The sequence below is a fragment of the Ornithorhynchus anatinus genome, chromosome 14, assembly GCF_004115215.2.
Source record: "Ornithorhynchus anatinus isolate Pmale09 chromosome 14, mOrnAna1.pri.v4, whole genome shotgun sequence".
NCBI classification, from domain to species: Eukaryota; Metazoa; Chordata; class Mammalia; order Monotremata; family Ornithorhynchidae; genus Ornithorhynchus; species Ornithorhynchus anatinus.
The window spans coordinates 16547020-16568672 of NC_041741.1; the positions used below are offsets into that span (position 1 = coordinate 16547020).

Genomic DNA, 21653 nt, shown 5'->3' on the forward strand with positions numbered 1-21653 from the left:
CTCCTTCATTTTCTGTAGCAGGATAATAGACTTCAAGAAAACCAGGCTGGGATATTAAGAAATCAAGTATGATGGGAAGAAAATACCTCAAGGTGGTATGTTCTAACAGAGGTATATTTTCTCTAAAAATGACAGCTGCAGAGAGCAAGCATTACCTGGTGGATTTGGGGGGAGAAATGACTCAGGGGATATAGCAGACTGGCCTCGTGTGAAGAAGACTGGAAGTCAGGGAATTTGGGTGCTAATCCCGGCTTCGCCACTTGCCTGCTGTGTGATTTTGGGCAAGTCACTAAAAGTCTCTTTGCCTGTTTCCTCAGGTGTAAAATGGGAATGAAATATCTGTTCTCCCTCCTCCTTAGACTGGGATAATAATAATAATTGTTAAGCACTTACTATGTGCCAAGCACTGGAGTAGATATAAGTTAATCAGGTTGGACAAAGTCCCTGTCCCACATGGGTCTCACATTCTCAACCCCCTGTTTTACAGATGAAGTAACTGAGGCCTTGGGAAGTGAACTGACTTCATAATAATACTAATAACTATGGTAGTTGTTTAGCGCTTACTATGTGCCAAGCGCTGTTCTAAGCACTGGGGTAGATACAGGGTAATCAGGCTGCCCCACGTGGGTCTCATAGTCTTAATCCCCATTTTACAGATGAGGTAACTGAAGCACAGAGAAGTGAAGTGGCTTGCCCAGGATCACACAGCAGACAAGTGACGGAGCCGGGATTAGAACCCCAGTCCTCTGACTCCCAAGCCCGTGCTCTTGCCACTAAGCCATGCTGCCCAAGGTCACACAGCAGACACGTGGTGGAGCCGGGATCTGACTCGATTAACTTGTGCCTACCACAGTGCTTTGCACAGTGTTCGGTATATAGTAAGCCCTTAACAAATACCACAGATATTAGATCAGCAAAGAGCTTAGAAGGAAAGGAGAGCTTCCCAAAACACAAACAAGTACATTGGTGAAAACCACTTGGAAAGGGATTTGGGAATACCTTTAAGCTATAATTCTGAAAGAAACAGATTGGTGAGAGTGGATAGTAAATATGATGTTTCTTTAGAATGAAGTATGGTAGGGCACAGACTATTGGCAGTTTAGGAATACCTACAAATAAACGTACCGACGAGGAAAATCAAATTAATATTTCCTGTCTACATGACGGCTAGCTTCGGATAATAAATTCAAGGTTAGTCCCTCGAGGACCTGAAAAAGGTACAGCGATAAAATGCTGAAGAGAAAGGAGAACTGGGTTTCTGATTAAAGACGAAAGCAGTCGGAGGCACAGACAGGCTAAGCCCCAGCAGTCCCTATGAGAGAAATTGGGAACAACCTCTCACTATTTGAAGAGAGTAAACACTGGAAAGGAAAAGGAATTAGTTAGTAGTTAGCCTTTCAATAGTGGGGGTGGGTGGAAACTAAATGCAAGTTGGAAGGTAACAGCATAGCTAGCTCTGTCTCTGATTACCCTAGGGGGGAATTCGATAAATTGAAAACCACTGATTAGGAAAGTCTCCTAAGAGAAAAGGTGAAAGCACCACGATTCAATACTTTTAAAAGCGGAGCGGAACAGACAACGCAATGTACCTCGATCTCGTCTATCTGGCTGCCGACCTCTCTCCCACATCCTGCCTCTGGCCTGGATCGCCCTCCCTCCCCATATCCGACAGACGATTACTGTCCCCACATTCAAAGCCTTAATGAAGCCACATCTCCTCCAAGAGGCCTTCCCTGACTAAGCCCTTGTTTCCTCTTCTCCCACTCCCTCCTGTGTCGCCTTTGCCCTTGGCTTTTCACCCTTTATTCATCCTTCCATCAGCCCCACAGCAGTTACGTCGGTATCCATCATTTATTCACTTATATTAATGTCTGTCTCCCCCTCAAGACCGAAAGGTCATTTTTGCACAGGGAACATGTCTACCAAATCTATTATATTGTACTCTCTAGAGAGTACAGTGCTCTGCCTGCAGTAATGGCTCAATAAATGATAGATTGATCAATTGATTGGTTGATTGAATAGGTAGAACCAAGACAGTCCCATGGTTCTCTGCTCCTTTTCTCAATGTTACAGTGCTTTCAGTGTGGCAATCCCTGGCCTTCTCCTCTAGCCCAGCCCAGAATGGGAAGGTGAGAAGACAATAGGGAGCCAATTGTTCAATTGCCACAGCCATAAGATGCTAGTCCATATTGCATTCGTCCTTCAGGTTCAAAGGTGGCACTAAAGAGAGTGAGATTGTTTTTAACCCTGAGCCAGAATTTTGCCAATAAGACTACTGACAATCCCTGTCGCGTGATGTGCATGTGAAAGATTGCCCTTAGATGAACAGTTAATAATAACTGTGGTATTTGTTAAGCGCTTACTGTGTGGCAGGCACTGTTCTAAGTACTGGAATAGATATAAGCTAATCGAGTTGAACACAGTCCTGGTCCCACATAGCGCTCACAGTTTTAATCCCCATTTTACAGATGAGGGAACTGAGGCCCAGAGAAGTGAAGTGACTTGCCCAAGGTCACACAGCAGACAAGTGGCAGAGCTGGGGTTAGAGTTCACATCCTTCTGACTCCCAGGCCCGTGCTCTATCCACTAGGCCATTCTGCTTCTCCTCAATTCTCAGTTGCTCCAGAAGACTCTGTGTTGACGGATCTCCAGGCAGGTGTGAGAATATGCCCTTTTTGATGAACTGCAGAGGATTATTGCCTTGTGAAAATACCAAACAATCCATGATTTGAAGAGATCCTCCCAGGCTCAGCTGCCCGAATTCATACTCTGTCAAATTTATTTCTGTTGACACGCAACTCTCAGTAAAACCAGCACACAGAAGGTAAAAAGAATAAGAGCATGACAAAATGAAAAAAACCGAGCTCCCTTAAATGAAATTTTATGGAGGCAGTTTCCTACGGCTGCCATTTCCTCTCAAAATAAAGTGTCCACATTATTGCATAATGCATAAAATATAAAGTGAACTTTTTCAGTACCCAGTCTTACTAAAGAAAATTCACTTCGGTAGAATAGTTTTCCTTGAGCAAGCAGAATGCGGATAGCGTTCACAGGGCTACTCACGTATTGCAAGGGCACCGATCGATCAGTCGATGATATTTATTGACCGCTTACTGTATGTTCATATTGTATTACACTCTTGAGAAAGTACAATACAAAAGAGTTGGTAGACACGTTCCCTGCCCATAGTGAGCTTACGGTCTAGAGGGGGGAGACAGACATTAATATAAGTAAATGAATTACAGATATATACATAAGTGCTGTGGGGCTGAGGGTAGGGCGAATATCAAGTGCATAAAGTCAATCAATCAATGGTATTGATTGATTTTTCCTGTGGGCAGAGCACTGTACTAAGTGTTTGGGAGCATTCAATAGAGTTAGGAGACGTAATCCCTGCCCTCAAGGAGCTTACATCTGTAGTGAAGGTTAAGCATTTAAACTTCCCTGTAATTTTTGCCTATCTAAACTGTACGTGGAACCTCTCAAACAAGCATAAACATCTTGGGGATAAATGTGTTGCCATGTGTTGCCTATGAAAAATCCAATAAAATAGTTGTTTGATTTGGACAAATTCAAAGAGCCGAGGAAATTGATTGGGTTTCACTTGGGCTTTGGAGGAGTTGTTAAGGTTTTATGATTTGTGGAAAATTAAGAATTGAAATACTAAAATCAATACGTTATCTGATGTTGAGGGAAAATGGCAATTCATATCAAAGAAAGCATAAACAGATTTTTCCTGCTGTTCCTTGTCCCCTGATGTGACAAGCGGATTTACATAAAGTTTCTATATTTACTGGAGCACTCATCAAACTCCTTAGTCAGTTATTTTATTGTGAAGCACTTGAGGACAGCATAATGATGTACTGAAGAATGAAGCATGACATTTTTTTTAAGGTCTATTCTTTTCATCCAATTTTGTGAAATGTTAGGGACAGATTACAAAACACCCCAAATACTCAGATTGTTGTTTCATAAAACCCTGCCCACGTATTCAGGAATTCAAAAATAGATTGAAATGTTGGGGAAAAGAAAAGAAGAACTCAAGGGCCAGGCAACCACCGGGGATTGTATTCTTTAGATAATGAACAGGCAATTTGACAACACCTGGAAGCGAAGAGGGGAGTGGATAATAACTAACATCATTTCATGAATAACAAGTTTTGGCCAGACCAGACTAATGTTCTCTGGACATCAATATCTACGAAAGGCTTCATCCAGGAGGGCCAAAACGGAACTCCTGGTTCTGAACAATTTGAGCTTTCAAAAGTGTTTTGGGCATGCTAAGCAGGTAAGCCCCTCTCAGGGACACACCTGGAGGGTTTCTAGGACTCTACCAGTCTCGACTACAGGAGGGAGAGTCAAGCAGAGGCCTACCCATTCCATTCCTAACTTGGGCAGTGGCTAGCGAGTGGAAGGCCACCTGCTACAAGTCAAAACTCCTCCGTGCCGGGCAGCAGTGGGTGAGCTAGAACACTTCCTGTCAGAGGAGGTGTCTGGTATTGAATGTCTCTCTTCTTTCCCTACCTCTCTCGATGCCTTGTTAGTGGCATAAGGGAACACTTCGTTGGTAGCCATAGAGGCCACTGGCTCCAGGGATGCACGGTTCTTCTCATTGCCGGCATTACATCATCTACCGAGGAGAACCAGGCAGGAGCAGACGGCTCAAAGCTAGAACCTTCCAGGCTGGGAAGGAGAAAAATCAAGTCCCGTTGAAACCGCGCAACATCGATCCTGAAATGGGCAAGGAAAATTATAGTTTTAGAAGGGATTTGGATGAACTTCCCTTCAAAAGATACTCACACGAGCGCCTTGCCTGGATATTGCATCAAAAAGTAATGCCGTGTCTACGTTAGAAGAGTGAAGTCAAATTTCCTGCAAAAACTCCAAAGATAGCACTGTATCTGCAGCATTTATGAGCATATCTCATCATTATATATTATAAATTATCTATTTTAATGTCTTTCTCTCTCTAGACTGTAATTTCATTGTAGGCAGGGATGGTGTCCACCAATTCTGTTGTATTGTACTCTCCCAAGAGTTTAGTACAGTGCTCTGCACATCATAAGCACTCAATAAATACCACTGATAGACTGATATTCACTCCTGAATGGAAGATTATTTCTGTGGCTGTTTCACCTTGCTTACCCATTAATAGGAACAATATTGCTTCTCATAGGAAACAATAAGTCTAATTCATTGTTCGGTGGCCGGCAGGTGTATTTTGGATCTCACCATTCTGGGAAATGGAGTTTAGTGATGATTTACATAGGCTTAACAAGGGCTGGAGAAAGCCAGCTTTTGAAATGAGAGAAAATAACAAAGAACAGTATGGTCTAGTCGATAAGGCACGGGGCGGGGGGTAAGTCATGAGAACTGGGTTCTAATCCCAGCTCTGCCATTTGCCTGCTGTGTGACCCTGGGCAAATCACTTAATTCCTCTGTGCCTCAGTTTCCTCAACTGTAAAAAGGGGATTAAACACCCTTTCTCCCTCCCCCTTGGACTGTGTCCAATCTGATTATCTTGCTCCTACTCCAGCACTTAACAAGTGCCACGGTGTTTATTATTATTATTATTATTTGTTAAAGATTTCTTAAAACACCTTTAGAAAAGAAGGGTGCAATACTCAGAAAAAGTTGAAGTCTCAGTGAGCTAATTTTAACTTAGAACCAAAGCTTTTACACTTTCCCAGAACACTAAATCACTGGGTACATAAGAAGGATTAGCGTGATGGAACCATTTTCTCTCAAATACTGCAAGTAAGAGAAACAAGCTTTAATTCCTGTTCTCTGTTCCAAGTCCTGGGAAGCAAGGCCCACTCTTTTGCAAATTACAATTTTTTCCAGCTGAACTCATTTTGAAGCTTCCAAGCCTCAAGTAGATATAAACCTGCTCAGATAGAGCTGAGCCTCTCATTTTGGGGGTAATAAGGGTGGCTGTTCCAGTAGAGTGATATATTTTAGCTCCCCCTTGAAAGCACAGATCGGTCAAAATATTCAAGAGGAAAACTTCTGTTTATCAAGAAAACTTGCCTCTAACATTCATTCATTCAATAGTATTTACTGAGCGCTTACTATGTGCAGAGCATTGTACTAAACGCTTGGAACATACAATTCGGCCACAGATAGAGACAATCCCTGCCCAATGACGGGCTTACAGTCTAAACTGGGGAGACAGACAGCAAAGCAAAACAGAACAAAACAAAAATAAGACTCATCAAGATAAGTAGAATCAAGGCGATATACATCTCATTAAAAAAAATAGATTTTTCTCCTTATTCGGAATAAATTCTTTAATCATAAAAAGAATACCCTTGAAACGAATTTGCAATTGAAACAGCAGAGATCCAGCCCAGGGTGAGGCTACCAGATTCTGAACAACAAAAGCAACAATAATAATATTAGTTAAGTGTTTACTACATAAGAAATATTTTTCTAAGCACTGGGGTAGATAAAAGTTAATCAGGTCAGACAGTCCCTGTCTTACTTGGGGCATACAGTCTAAAGAGGAAAAACAGGTATTGAAGGCTCATTTTACAGATGGGAAAATTGAGGCACGGAGAAGTGAAGTGACTTGCCCAAAATCACATAGCAGGCAAGCGGTGGGCTGAGAATTAGAACTCAGGACTTCTGATTCCCAGGCCCCTGTTCTTTCTATCAGGCCATGCTGCTACCCTTGTACTTTCTCGTGTCCAACCCGATAATCTTTTATCTTGTCTCTACATCAGTGCTTAGTACCGTAGCACATAGAAGCTCGTAAACAAATACCAGTTACTACCCAGTTACCCAGTTACTCGTTATTACCCAGTTACTTGTGCAACGTGTCTGTTTCCAAGTTGTGAATGAAAAACCCGTATGTGACTGCTGAAAACCATGACTGATTTAACTTTGGGAAGTGTTTTGATTTTTCCCAGGAACACTGAATTACTACATTCATTCATTTCAGGGCAAGCCTACACTTGCATGAGTTCACGTCTAACATGCCTGGAAACTGTGAGCTTGTTGTGAGCCGGGAATGTGTCTGTTTGTTGTTATACTCTCCCAAGTGCTTAGTACAGTAGTTTGAACACAGTAAGCGCTCAATAAATACGATTGAAAGCCTTCAGAGATAAACTACCTATTGTTTCTTAAGGAAAGTTGAGGTAGCAATCCTTTCCATTCTGGGAACACACTTTTAAATTTCAGGTTACCTGTGAAAAGCTTCGCCAGACAGGTTTTTAACGATTCTCTCCCAGGAGCTGCGGATGCCTGTGCCTAATTCAGAAGGACCCGAGTTCTAATACCACCACCGCCACTTGTCTGCTGTATGACCTCGGACGAGTCACTTTGCTTCTCTAGGCCTCAGTTCCCTCATGGGAATGGGGGATTAAGACTCTGAACCCCATGTGGGACATGGGATATGTCCAACCTGATCAGATCTTGTATGTGTGTATGGTGGCATTTGTTAAGTGCTTATTCTGTGCCAGGCACCGTACTAAGCGCTGGGGTAGATACCAGATAATCAGGTTGGGCATGGTCCTTGTCCCAAATAGGGTTTCCTGTCTTAATCCCCATTTTACAGATGAGGTAACTGAGACAGAGAAAAGTGAAGTGACTTACCCAAGGTCACTCAGCAGACAAGTGGAGGAGCCTTAAATAGAACCCAGATCCTTAAGAGTCTCGGGCCGATACTCTACCCAGTAGCCCACACTGTGTTAACCCCAGTGCTCAGTACAGTGCTTCGCACATCAAAAATGCTTAACAAATAGCATAAAATAATAATAATGTTGGTATTTGTTAAGCGCTTACTATGTGCAGAGCGCTGGGGTAGACAGGGTAATCGGGTCCCACATGAGGCTCACAGTCTTAATCCCCATTTTACAGATGAGGTAACTGAGGCACAGAGTAGTTAAGTGACTTGCCCACAGTCACACAGGTGCTAAGTGGAAGAGCCGGGATTTGAACTCATGACCTCTGCCTCCCAAGCCCGTGCTCTTTCCACTGAGCCATGCTGCTTCTCTAAAAATGCTCGGTATTAACACGCAGGCAGTATCTGCAGTTATGAGGAAGAAATAGCCGCCCCAAATGATCTTAACCACACAGTGTCACTTCTCCACCACAGATTATCTGAGATAAAGAGTAAGGATGCAAAGAGGAGCCAGGAAAGGAAACTGAGATGGATCTGAGTCATAGAGGTAGGATGAGAAGGAGGTAAGTACCACATCTAAAACTCTCAGAATGAGCATGGCTCCACCAGGCAAAATTACATCATCCTCATCACCTTCAGTGCTATTTATTGAATATGTATGGTGTGCAGAGCACTGTACTAAGCGCTTGAAGGAGTACACTATAACAAAGTTGTTAGAAACTTTCCCTGCCCATTCCGGCAGGGAATTTAGGGTTCCCTAAGGTTGAGTTTAGGGTCAAGAGGGAGTTTACAGTCTAGTTAGGGCTTGGCAGCAAATATAACACTTTCTAAATTCCTAGGTCATTAACTTCTCTGTGCAGAGTCAGAAAGCAACACTCAACAACCAGAAGCACCAGCCCAATCAATTAATCCGTCAGTAGTATTCACTGAATGCATAGCATGTGCTGAGACTGTGCTGAGCACTTGGAAGAGTATCAATCAATCAATAGTATCCACTGAGTGCTTACTGTGTACGGAGCACTGTACTAAGTGCTTGGGAGAGTACAATATAACAGAGTTGGTAGACACGTTCCCTTCCCTCAGTGAGTTTAGAGACTAGAGGGGGAGATGGGCATAATTTGAAATAAATAAATTATGGCTATGTACACAAGTGCTGTGGGACTGAGGGAGGGAAGAATCAAAGGTGCAAATCCTAGTGGAAGGGAGACGCAGAAGGGAGTGGGAGAAAAGGAAATGAGGGTTTAGTCGGGGAAGGCCTCTAGAAGGAGATGTGCCTTCGATAAGGCTTTGAAGGAGGGAAGAGTCATTGTCTGGCGGATATGAAGAGGGAAGGCGATCCAGGCCAAAAGCCGTACGTGAGCGGGAGGTCAGAGGCGAGAGAGATGAGATAAAGTGAGTAGGTTGGCATTAGAGGAGTGAATTGTGCGGGCTGGGTTGTAGTAGGCAAGGCTTTCTCCCTTTATGGGATAGTCTAGGTTCAGTCCCTTAAAGGTTTCGCTGGCCTCTGACCTCTGACCCTGGAGCCAAGGGAAGACCAGCCAACCTTCTGCCTCACCCCAAAAAGAACCTAAGAGCCACTGGGCTGCTTCCCAGCCCAGATCAGCTAATCAGTCAATCAGAGGTATTTACTGAGCGCCTACAAAACAACAGATCTGGTAGACACGTTCCCTGCCAACACTGAGGTTACAATCTCCACTGTAGAGTCAATAATAATAATAATAATATTATGATGATGATGGTATTTGCTAAGTGCTTATTTTGTGCCAGGCACTGCATTAAGTGCTGAAGTGGGTACAAGGCCCTGTCCCACGTGGGGCTCACAGGCTCAATCCCATTTTACAGGTGAGGGAACTGAGGCCCAGAGAAGTGAAGTGACTTGCCTACGGTTAATGACGGTGCCGAGACCACTCCCCAAATGCCAGTGGTTCTGGTTTACGCTGGGCTGGCACCTTTGGCCGATGCTGCTTCCCTGGGTTGGTAGCAGAGGGTAAGTGCCCCTCTCCTTGCCCCCATCGCCCCTCTCCAGTCCTCGTCTTCTCCCACCCTATCAAAGCCCTATTCTCCCACCCCTGGAGCCTTCCTTCTCTGGAACTCCTGAGAGGAAAGTAAATTAGGTAATTTTCACTTTCTTCGGTTTTTTTTTAGAGTTGGCACATCCCTTCTTCCCTCGCCTTGGGTCACAGTAAACCACTGTAGATACTTGCTCTCTCTCCAGCCATTAAAAGTATTCTCTATTACAGACGATTAAAAATGTAGCCTTTACTAGGCTATAGGGACCTGAATTTATATTTACCAAAGGCCCTTTCAGACCCCCACTAGAAAAATATTCCTATTTTTAAAAGAGGCAGTAATGTTTCATGTCCTGGGAGAGTTCTCATCAATTCAGTTTTTTGGTTTTTTGGCTTTTTTAATGGTAATTGTTACTAAGTGCCGGGCACTGTTATAAGCACTGGGGTAGATATGAGATAATCAGGTTGGACACAGTCCATGACCCAGATTCATTCATTCATTCATTCATTCAATTGTATTAATCGAGCGCTTACTGTGTGCAAGGCACTGCACTAAGCGCTTGGGAGAGTCCAATAGAACAATTTAATGGACACATTCCCCATCCACCATGAGCTTACTATCTAGGGCAACCTAGGTAAACCTGACTGTAATGGCATGGCGAAGTGAATACAGCACGTACCTGGGAGTCAGAAGGTCATGGGTTCTAATCCCAGCTTCGCCACTTGCCTGTCTGTGGCCTTGGGCAAGCACTTGACTTCTCTGAGCTTCAGTTCCCTCATCTGTAAAATGGGGATTAAGACTGTAAGCCCCATGTGGGCTTACACCTGATTGCCTTGTATCTCCCCAGGGGCTTAGAACAGTGCTTGGTACATAGTAAGCGCTTAACAAATATCGCAATTCCTATTATTTTTACTTAATAAATGGAATCTTGAGCCAGGATAGACACTCTCCAGAGCATCTTTCCAAAGGAACATTTGAGCTCTGGCAGCTCCGAAGGTGGGATGGAATTACTGCATTTCTTAGCGAGGAAGCCGTTGGAAAAATTTTTCTCTCTCTCATGTTTAAACAAGAAAGGAAGAGGTGGGGGAGGGTCCCAGAATGCACCATGGTGGCCGCTGGCTGCTTGCCCTGTGATAAGTCTACGAGCATCACAGTCGATCGCCATTCACTGCCCTGCCCCCGCTTCCTCACAGGAATCAAGCCTAGAAAAACCATTGCTTGTCACCCTCCAGCGCAACTTCACGCTCACTAGTTCAGGAGAGTTCCCTTTTCAGGTGCTTCGATCCGAACCGGTCCAAATATTCGGTATCTCTTTGCCACACCCTGCCACACAGTTCAAATTGGCACGAACCGCCGTGTGCTATTCTTATGAAGGAAGCTCTTTGGCAGCATCAAGTGAGGAATTTCTCCTCTGACATTTTCTCTGTTACCTGCACTCATTCTCCTCTGCCTGCTCTTGGGATATAATCTCCCACTCTGTCAATTTTCTCCTTTAAATTCTTCAGATAAAGCGGTGATGAGATGAAGTGCTTCTATTGGGTTTAAAGGCGCTCCAGATTAAAAGAGATGGGATGCTTTATGAATAAGGGAATGTTTTATCACACATGATAAGGGAAGGGACTATTTTCCCAGTAATTTGGGGGGAAGCAGCGTGGCCTAGGGGAACGAGCACGGGTCTGGGAGTTGGGGCGCCTGGGTTTTAATCCCAGCTCTGTCACTTGCCTGCTTTGTGACCTTAGGCAAATTGCTAACTTCTCTGTGCCTCTGTTACCTCATCTGAAAAATGGCCATGAAATATTTGTTCTCCCTCCCTCACAGTCCCATGTGGGCCAGGGACTGTGCCACCTGATTATCTTCTACCTACCCAAGTACTTAGTAATAATCATAATAATAATTGTGGATAGTAATTGTGATACTAAGTATGTGTCAAGCACTGTACTAAGCACTGGGTAGATACAAAAAAATCAGGACCCACATGGGCTCAAAGTCTAAGTAGGAGGGAGACAGTGCGTGACACATAGTAAATGCTTAATAAATACCATAATTATTGTGATTCATTGTATCAAGCCTTATTCTCCTGATGGGAAAAGAGATAAACTGCTGTTAAAGAGCTGTGTGAAGTCCCCAGTAAATAATCCAGACAGAGAATTACCTCCCATCATCATAATCATCATCATCATCAATTGTATTTATTGAACACTTTCTATGTGCAGAGCACTGTACTGAGCACTTGGGAGAGTAATAATAATTATGGTATTTGTTAAGTGCTTACTATGTGCCAAGCACTGTTCTAAACACTGGGGGAGATGCAAGGTAATCAAGTTGTCCTACAGGGGCTCCTAGTCTTAATCCCCATTTTTATAGATGAGGCAACTGAGGCACAGAGAAGTTACGTGACTTGCCCAAAGTCACTCAGCTGACAAGTGGCAGAGCCGGGATTAGAACCCATGACCTCTGACTCCCAAGCCTGTGCTCTTTCCACTGAGCCACACACTATAACAGAATTAGAGGATATATTCCCTTCCTTTTCCCCCCCAGTCCACCCACACCTCGTGCATACAGTGAAAGCATCTTAGGCAGCAACTTCTTGGAGGTAAAGATAAAGGAAGGAATACAGTCGGAATGAAATAAAAATATATTAATGGAAATGTTGAATAATGGGCTGGTTGTAATAAGTCAACTTGCAATATTCAAAAAAGAGCGAGCTTCTCTCTGGGGCACAAATGACATCGTATAGCTACGCTGGGAACATAGGAAGAAGCAGTATGGCCTAGTGGAAAGAGCATGGGCCTGGGATTTAGAAGAGCTGGGTTCTAATCCCAGCTCTGCCACTCCTCTGCTGTGTGGATCTTGGGGCAAGTCACTTCACTTCTCTGTGCCTCAGTTACATGGACTGTGTCCAATCTAGTTAGCTTGGATCTACCACACTCTCAGCTCAGTGCTGGCACATAGTGTGCGCTTAACACATACTATTTGAAACAAAACCCCCAAATAGCACACTTGTGAGTCTATGTACCTGGTGATGTGTTCCCTCCAATATCTCCTGAACCCATTTCACAGAAGCACACTGAGAAGGTGCAAAAATGGTGGAGGAACTGCTGCTGAAGGAGTAATTCTTCTCTGGAAACAGACCTAAACGGAGATTAAAACAAGGGGACCTTAGTCCTGACTCTGCCACTTGTCTGACCTCTCTGTCTTTGTCTTAAGGTCATTAAGGAAGAAAATAGCAAACACCTTGAAAAAGGGAGGAAGAACAGGTATTTTATCTCCATTTTACAGATGAGAAAATTCATTAATTCAATTGTATTTATTGAGTGCTTACAGTACTAGGCACCTGGGAGAGTACATTAGAAGAAGAGACACATTCCCTGCCCACAGTGACCTTATAGTCCAGAGGGAGAGACAGATATAAATGAATTGCACATACGGACATAAATGCTGTGGGGCTGGGAGTGAGAAATTAATAAAGGGAGCAAATCAGGGTGATGCTGAGGGAGTCCAGGGGATAATAATAATAACATTTATTAAGTGCTTACTACATGCCGAGCACTGTTCTGTGCACTAGGGTAGATACAAGGTAATCAGGTTGTCCCACGAGGGGCTCACAGTTTTAATCCCCATTTTACAGATGAGGTAACTGAGGCATAGAGAAGTCAGGTGACTTGCCCAAAGTCACACAGCTGATCAATGGCAGAGCTAAGATTAGAACTCAGGACCTCTGACTCCCAAGCCCGTGCTCTTGCCACTAAGCCATGCTGCTTCTCTAAAGAAGGATTCTTTAGGATTCTCTAAAGGGATTTGAGTGTCCCCAAACCGTAGCGACTCCATGGATACATCTCTCCCAGAACGCCCCACTCTCCATCTGCAATCTTTCTGGTAGTGGATCCAGAGAGTTTTCTTTGTAAAAATATAGAAGAGGTTTACCACTGCCTCCTTCCGTGCAGTAAAATCGAGTATCCACCCTCGACTCTCTCCCGTGCCGTTGCTGCCCAGCATGGGTGAGTTTGGACTTGTAGCAGATTGCCTTCCACTCGCTAGCCACTGGCCAAGCTAGGCATGGAATGGGTAAGCAGCGAGGCTTAGGAGAAGCAGCGTGCCTTAGTGGAAAGAGCACGGGCTTGGGAGTCAGAGGTCATGAGTTCTAATCCTGGCTCTGCCACTTGTCAGCTATGTGATCTTTGTGGATCTTTGGGCAAGTCACTTGACTTCTCCGTGCCTCAGTTACCTCATCTGTAAAATAGGGATGAAGATTGTGAACCCCACGTGGGACAACCTGATAACCTTGTATCTATCTCAGCACTTGGAACAGTGCTTGGCACATAGTAAGAGCTCAACAAATGCCATCATTATTATTATGCCTCTGCTTGACACTCCCTCCCATAGTCAAGATTGGTAGAGTACTGGAAACTATCAAGTGCGACCCTGAGAGCAATTGAGTCAGTCAATCAATCATATTTATTGAGCGCTTACTTTGTGCAGAACACTGTACTAAACACTTGGAAGAGTACAATATAACAGATACACTCCCTGCCCACGACAAACTTATAGCCTAGAGGGAGGGAACTAGTAGTCTAGACGGTGGTGGTCCCAGATTCAAGGGACAACTAAGCTTAGTACAGAACTCTGCACTTGGTAACCTCTCAATAAAATGCGATTGACTGATTGACTGATTGATTGTAAAGAGGGAATGTATCTCTAAGAACTGTCTTATATTATACTCTCCCAAGCCCTTTGTACAGTGTTCTGCACACAGTAAGTGCTCAACAAATATGATTGGTTGAGTGATTGAATGCCAATCAAGCAAAACAAAAAATACTGGGTTGCTTACTGTTTTACCAATAATCTATTAGGAGTTTACAGCTTATGTAAAGAATGGAAGAAAGAATGCAGAACTATAGAAGCAACTTATGCATGATTTTGACAGGCCAGACCTAAACAGTAATAAAATAAAAATATCATAAAAGAGGAGTACTTTGGATCCCACTGCCTGTAGGGCTGTACTATAATCCCCCTGACCAAGATGAGAAAAGGAAGCAGGATATATTATACGAAACTGGTTAACTGTACAATAACAGTTGGTAGTAAAACAGGAGATTTCAATTCTCCTTATCTAGATTGGCTGAATAACTCACCAAGGGGAGACGAGAAGGGTTGGCTTTTGGATAGGGTTAATCCCTTCCTTGGGGCACAATTATTCCTAAAACTCACAAGGAAAGTAGATAAACTGAATTTACTCCTGAAGTGGCAGCACCAAGTAATAACAACTGGTATTTGTTAAGCACTTACTATGTATCAGGCACTGTACTAAGCAAATTGGGTTGGACACAGTCCCTGCCCCACATGGGGCTCATAGTTTTAATCCCCATTTTACAGATGAGGTAACTGAGGCACAGGGAAGTGAAGTGACTTGCCCAAGGCCACACAGAGGACAAGTGGCAGATCCAGGATTAGAACCCATGAGCTTCTGATTCCCAGGCCCAGCTGCAAATGAAAACTGCTCAGTAAGAATGTGCCAAGCGTGATTAAACTGAACATTCTGGCTGGGGATGGCGAGCCAAAAAACCCCAAAAACCCCAATCTAGAGATAGTCCATTACAGAATGGGAACCTAGATAAAATATGAATCTTGGTTAAAAACAGAAAGAAGTTGCTCACAAAGAAAACCATTTACAAAAACCTGGAGACTGTTGGAAAAACTCAGTATTAATAGCTCAGGAAAATTGGTTTCACAAGATTTAAAAATAGGAAATCAAACAGAAACCCTGCCTGGCTAACCGGCAGACTTAAAGGGGTCTTCACAGGTAGAAAAAAAATAAAATCATATTTTAAAAACCATAAAGCTCAGCTGAGTAGGAGTAGGACAATCCATAAAGAAAGGCAAGTAAGGCACAAATGGAAAATTGAGCAGCATAAAAGGAGTTTGAAGGCACCTTGCTAGAAGGGCTAATATTAAAAAGCTAATAATTAAAGGTTCTCAAAATAGAGCAGAAGCATGTAGCCATATAGGGAATCACGGGGCCTTTTGATGGTAGACAAGGAACACTCAGGAATGAAAACTTTGCCACATATAGATGGGAGACATCATTCCTAGGATCGCCGTTGGACTCTTTTGCACAAACAGATATTAATTACATCGACAGTTGACCTTGCTTCCGAACTAGGAACTAGGATGCAACTAGGAAACTATGCAGTGTAGGCTTCTAGGCCGTAAGCTTCCTGTGGGGAGGAAACATGTCTACCAACCCTTCCAAGTGTTGGATACAGTGCTCTGCACACAGAAAGTGCTCAATAAATACAATCAAGATTTTTTATGGTATTAAAGTGCTTACTATGTGTCAAACATTGTTCTAAGTGCTGGGGTAGATATGACTTAATTAGGTCAGATACAGTCCCTGTCCCGCCTGAGGCTCACAGTCTAAGTAGGAGGGAGAATGAGTACCGAATCCCCATTTTACAGCTGAGGAAACTGAGGCACAGAGACGTTACGTGAAGTTAAGTGACTGGCCCAAGGGCATACAGCAAGGAATTGGCAGAGGCAGAATTAGAATCCAGATCCTTCTGACTCCCAGACCCCTGCTCTTTCCACTAGGCCACGCTGCTTCTCAATCGATTGATTGAGGTAGTCGTTCCAACTTATCAGGAAAGAGATCTTAGGACATAGTTTGGTCCTTCCTATCATCAACTCAGAGTGTACAGGTTACCAGAGGCAGATACATTTTCCCTCACCGAAATGCTCAACATTTCATTTAGCTTGGTCTTTCAGAGAGGAAGACGCTAGAGGGATTTCCAGATTCAAGATTTCTAGACTATGAGCCGTTACTGGGTAGGGATTGTTGCTGAAATGTATTTGCCCAGCGCTTAGTACAGTGCTCTGTACACAGTAAGTGCTCAATAAATACGATTGAATGAATGAATGAAGTTAATTTTTTGTAGCCAGTAGGCCAAAGGAGTGGAAAAGGTTAGAGTCATTAGATACACTAGTCAGTCACTCAGTGAATCGTACTTATTGAGCACTTACTGTGTGCAGAGCATTGTACTAAGTGCTTGGGAGAGTACAATACAACAGTCTAACAGACAAGGTCGAATTACAGACACGGTCCCTGCCCACGACGAGGTTTCAGTCTAGAGGGACCAGGGGCAGCTTCAGACAGAACATGAGAAAAGCCTGAAGGAGAGTAAACCAATATAGTTCTCAAGCTCTGTTCCACTTGTGGGAAGCACCATGGTCTAAGGAAAAGACCATGGATTTGGAAGTTAGTCATTCAAGTCAATCATATTTATTGAGCACTTGCTGCACGCAGAGCACTATACTAAACACTTGGGAGAGTATAACAATATAATGGGCACGCAGAGACCTGGGTTCTAATCCTACCACTCATTTGCCGTGTACCTCGGGCAAGTCACTTATCTTCCCTGGGCCTCAGTTACCTCATCTGTAAAATGGGATTAAATCCTCCTCCATCTGATTTAGATTGTGAGGCACATGTGGGACCTGATTATTTTATATCCACTCCAGCGTTTAGTATAACACCTGGCCCCTAGTAAGCACTTAAAAGAACCATTAAAAAAAACACAGAGAGCCAGGATAATAATAATAATTATTATTATGGTATTTGTTAAGTGTTTGCTTTGTACCAAGCACTGTTCTAACCGCTGATCTAATCCCATCTCTGCTAGTGACCAGTTATGTAGCTTGGGACAAGTCACTTTACCTCTTTGTGCCTCAGTTTCCGGGGGTAAGATACCCAATTCCTCTACCTGCGAGAACCGGACTGCGCCTTATCTTTTTTTTTTCTTTTTACGGTATTTGTTAAGTGCTTACTGTGTTCTAAGCACTGGGGTAGATTCAAGGTAATCAGGTTAGGCACAGTCCTTGTCCCATAGTCTAAGTAGGAGGGAGGAGGATTTAAACCCCATTTTACTGAGGCACAGAGAAGGCAAGTGCTTTGCCCGAGGTCGCACAGCAGGCAAGTGGCAGAGCTGGGATTAGAACTCAGGTCCTCTGACTCCCAGGCCTATGCTCTTTCGTTCAATAGTATTTATTGAGCACTTACTATGTGCAGAGCACGGTACTAAGCCCTTGGAATGGACAAATCGGTAACAGATACAGTCCCTGCCCTTTGACGGGCTTACAGTCAAGCCACTCTACTCCTGAGTATTTTGTGTCTAGCGTGGTGCTTTGGCTCACAGAAAGCACTTTATAAATACTTTTTTTATAAATACTCATTCTGATCGTCCTTAGAGTTGTCCATTTCTCCTTCCCCATCCGGGCTTGAGTCAAAAGCACCCCAGCGGGGGGTGAGTGCTGTCAAGGAACCCATGAAGCGCCATGTTGGTATAGTGGAAATCTTGGCTGGAGTCAGCGATATATCTCTCTCAGGTTAGATAATCAGCTTCTAAACTAGACTCATTAGCCCAGAAGAAGTCACAGAGTAGCACTATTTTAGCAGCCGCCTTTTTCTCTCCTTGTTATCAAAGGCAGGAAGAGGAAGACTCCAATAAAAGGGTGCTTTCCTTCAGTCACCCCATCTCACACTTGACAGTCTATAACCAACATCAGGAAGCTTTTAGCAGAGAAATAAAGGAGGAAGTCATCCCCATACATATTTCATTAACCATTATTGATTTGGAAAAAATCAGTTTTCACCTATATTGCATGAGCTTCAGGTTCAATTCACCTGATACCTTTTTCCCCCAAATATTTTATTCCATTTCAGATCATTTCATGTTGGAAATGGCAGAAACTGAAATACCAAAGTCATATATTTTCCTTTTGCTAACATTCAGTTCTGATGACTTTGGGAATCTGTACAATTGTCTCTTCTTTGATATTTCAGGTTCATATGTAATCTCTCCCAGGGTAAAATCTATATTTAACCGCTCCTTTGTATAATATGCCAAGAGTGACGTACCTATTGTCAACTTCCTAATGAAGACAGAATTTGTCTAAATGAGGATGAAAATCAAAGTCATATATCTCCGTGTGGATGTGGGTGTGTTGATTTGTCTTTCAGTTTGAAGAAGAAAATGCTGCTGATGGTGAGCTTTTATCTGTGAATGGGTCATGGCACACTTGCACACTGCTTCTCTGATCTCCCCCAGCACTTAGTACAGTGCCTGGTACATAGTAAGCGCTTAACAAATACCATAAAAAGAAAGCCCGGGCATGGGAATCAGAACTATCTGGGTTCTAATCCTGACTCTACCACTTGATGATGATTATGGTATTTGTTAAGCGCTTACTATGTACCAGGCACTGTACTAAGCGCTGGGGTGGATACAAGCGAATCGGGTTAGACACAGTCCCTGTCCCACATGGGGGCTCACAGTCTTCAGCTCCTTTTTACAGATGAGGGAACTCAGAGAAGTGAAGTGACTTGCCTAAATTCACACAGTAGACAAGTGGCGGAGCTAGGATTAGAACCCATGACCTTCCACTCCCAGGCCCATGCTCTATTCACTACGACATGCTGTTTCTGCTTAAGCTCAGATAGACATGAGGCAACGACCTCTTGTACCCCGGGAGAAGATTTCACGTAGGGCTAGGCTAGCGTCGGCTCGGAGCTGGATGTATTAATAGTTTCAGAGGACCGGCAGGGGACGGGGAAAAAATTTATCTTCCCAAGAGAGACTTGTTCTGTTTACCTGAGATCACCTTTTGGAAGAGGAAGTGACACCAATTTTTCCATGCCCGTATCATCTTAAAGGGAAACCTAGCATAGACTCTCCATTCCCACAGAGGACAGTACAGGAAGAAAGGGCTTATCCCTAATGCCTTTAAATGTCTGTCTTCCCCATTAGACTGTAAGTTCTTTTTTTTTAAATGGTATTTGTTAAGCACTTACTATATACCAGGTACTCTACTAAGCAAGGAGATACAAGTTAATCAGGCAGGACACAATCCCTGTCCCACATAGGACTCACTGTCTCAATCCCCATTTTATAGATGAGGCAGTTGAGGCACAGAAAAGTTAAATGACTCGTCCAAGGTCACCTGATGATGAGCGTTGGTAGAGTTGCTAGGCATGATCCCCGCTCTCAAGGAGCTTACAATCTTCTCCTATTCACATCTCACCTCCCACTTTATATCTCCCCCTACCGCTTCTTAAGCACTTCTTTTTTTATGGTATTTGTTAAGAGCTTACTATGTGTCAGGCACCGGACTGAGCACTGGAATAGATACAAGATAATCGGGTTGGACATGGTCCATATCCCAAGTGGGGCTCACAGTCTTAATCCCCATTGAACAGGTGAGGTAACTGAGGCCCAGAAAAGTTAAGTGACTTGTCCAAGGTCATTCAGATGTCCTGATTAGAACCCAGCTCTTCTGACTTCCAGGCCCATGCTCTTTCCACCAGGATGTCCCCTTCTGTGCCAACTTAAGGCACTAAAGTACTCAGTCTTGCTTCATATTCGTGTATCTACATATCTTGCAAATCCTATCCACCGAATGCTAACTCTTGTAGATGTAGCCCTTTTTCCTTTCTTCTCCTCATTTAGTCTGTAGCTCCCTCACTAGATTATAGTCTATTTCAGGGCAGGGATCATGTCTTCTTACTCTATTGCCAAACACTTGATACAGTACTGCGTACATGTAGGCAAATCACTTAACTTCTCTGTGCCTCAGTTTCCTCACCTGTAAAATCAGGTTTGAACACCAGTTCATCCTTATCTCTAGACTGTAAGGCTCGTTGTGGGCAGGGAATGTGTCAACCAACTCCGTCGTACTACTCTATTGTACTCTCCCAAGTGCTTAGTTCAGTGCTCTGCACACAGCAAGCATTCAATAAATACCACTGATTGATTAATTGATCGATTGAAGACTACGAGTCCCATGGGGATAGGGACTGTGCCTGTTCTGATTATCCTGTATCTACCTCAGGGCCTGACATGTAGTAAGCACTCAACGCGTACCATAATTATTGTTATCATTCCTCTTGGACTCTGAGCGTAAAAAAGTTGGCAAGTTCTGCTAATTATAAATAAATAAAGAGAAACAAATCCACCCAAGAGGTACTTCTGTTTCCCACACCATAAGAGCAGAGGAAATTCCCAGGACACAGATTATTATGCCTGAGCCCCAGATAAAATGAATAAGCCAAATATTCGAATCCTGGCTCGTTCTTCTAATAAAAATGATTTATTACTTTTGCTACTATGTTTCCAGTATCCCGGGAATAAAAGAAAAGTGCAAATAAAGTTCTCAGAACTCCAGAGCTGTCTAAATCTTTCCATCCAGAAAACAGATACGTGGTCTTCATCAGCCAATAGAATGAGAAGAGAGAGGTTTTCAGAGTTCCTTAATCTCCTCCAGGAAGCAGGCCTGAAAATGCATTTCCGATCCCTCATACCTCGATTCTATCCCACCCTGTTATCTGCTAGAATAATAATAATAATAATAATAATGATAATAACTGTGGTATTTATTAAGCATACTACGTGCCAGGTACTGTTCTAAGCACTGGCGTAGATACAAGATCATTGGGTTGGATACAGTCCCTGTCCCACACAGGGCTCACAGTCTTAATCCCCATTTTCCAGATGAGGGAACAGAGGCACAGAGAAGTGAAGTGACTTGCCCCAAATCACCCAGCAGAAAAGTGGCAGAGCGGGATTAGAACCCAGGTCCTTCTGACTCCTGGGCCCATCCCAGTAGCCCGTCCCACTTTCTCTACCTCTCTCACATCTCGCCCTCACCATTCCCTACCCACCACCACCATCTTTCACTTGATCAGTTTTCAATTCACTCTAAGATATGAAAAGAAAAGAAAGAGAAATGAAGCCGGGTTTTATTATAATATATTATATTGCTAGCAGCACACCAACCATTTGGCTATGGACTGCCTTTGCCTCTTTCACGGCTCTCTAATCTCCCAGAGCAGGATTTTCAATTATTCAATGGTACAAGCTTCCTAACTAATGCTTCATTCTACCAGCTTTCTTATTTCTTCTATTGATGCCTTCAAAAAGCTGGCTTGTGGTGGCTATGATTAATCAATTAATTATGGTCGTTGCTAAGT

At 43.5% G+C, this 21653-nt stretch overlaps 1 non-coding gene across 1 annotated transcript; it reads left to right on the forward strand.

The window, feature by feature from the left end:
- The first annotated feature begins 4293 nt into the window (after positions 1-4293).
- LOC114816794 lies at positions 4294-4431 on the forward strand. Its single transcript, XR_003764602.1, has one exon. It is a non-coding gene; the product is annotated as a small nucleolar RNA SNORA7 (small nucleolar RNA).
- Positions 4432-21653: the final 17222 nt, after the last annotated feature.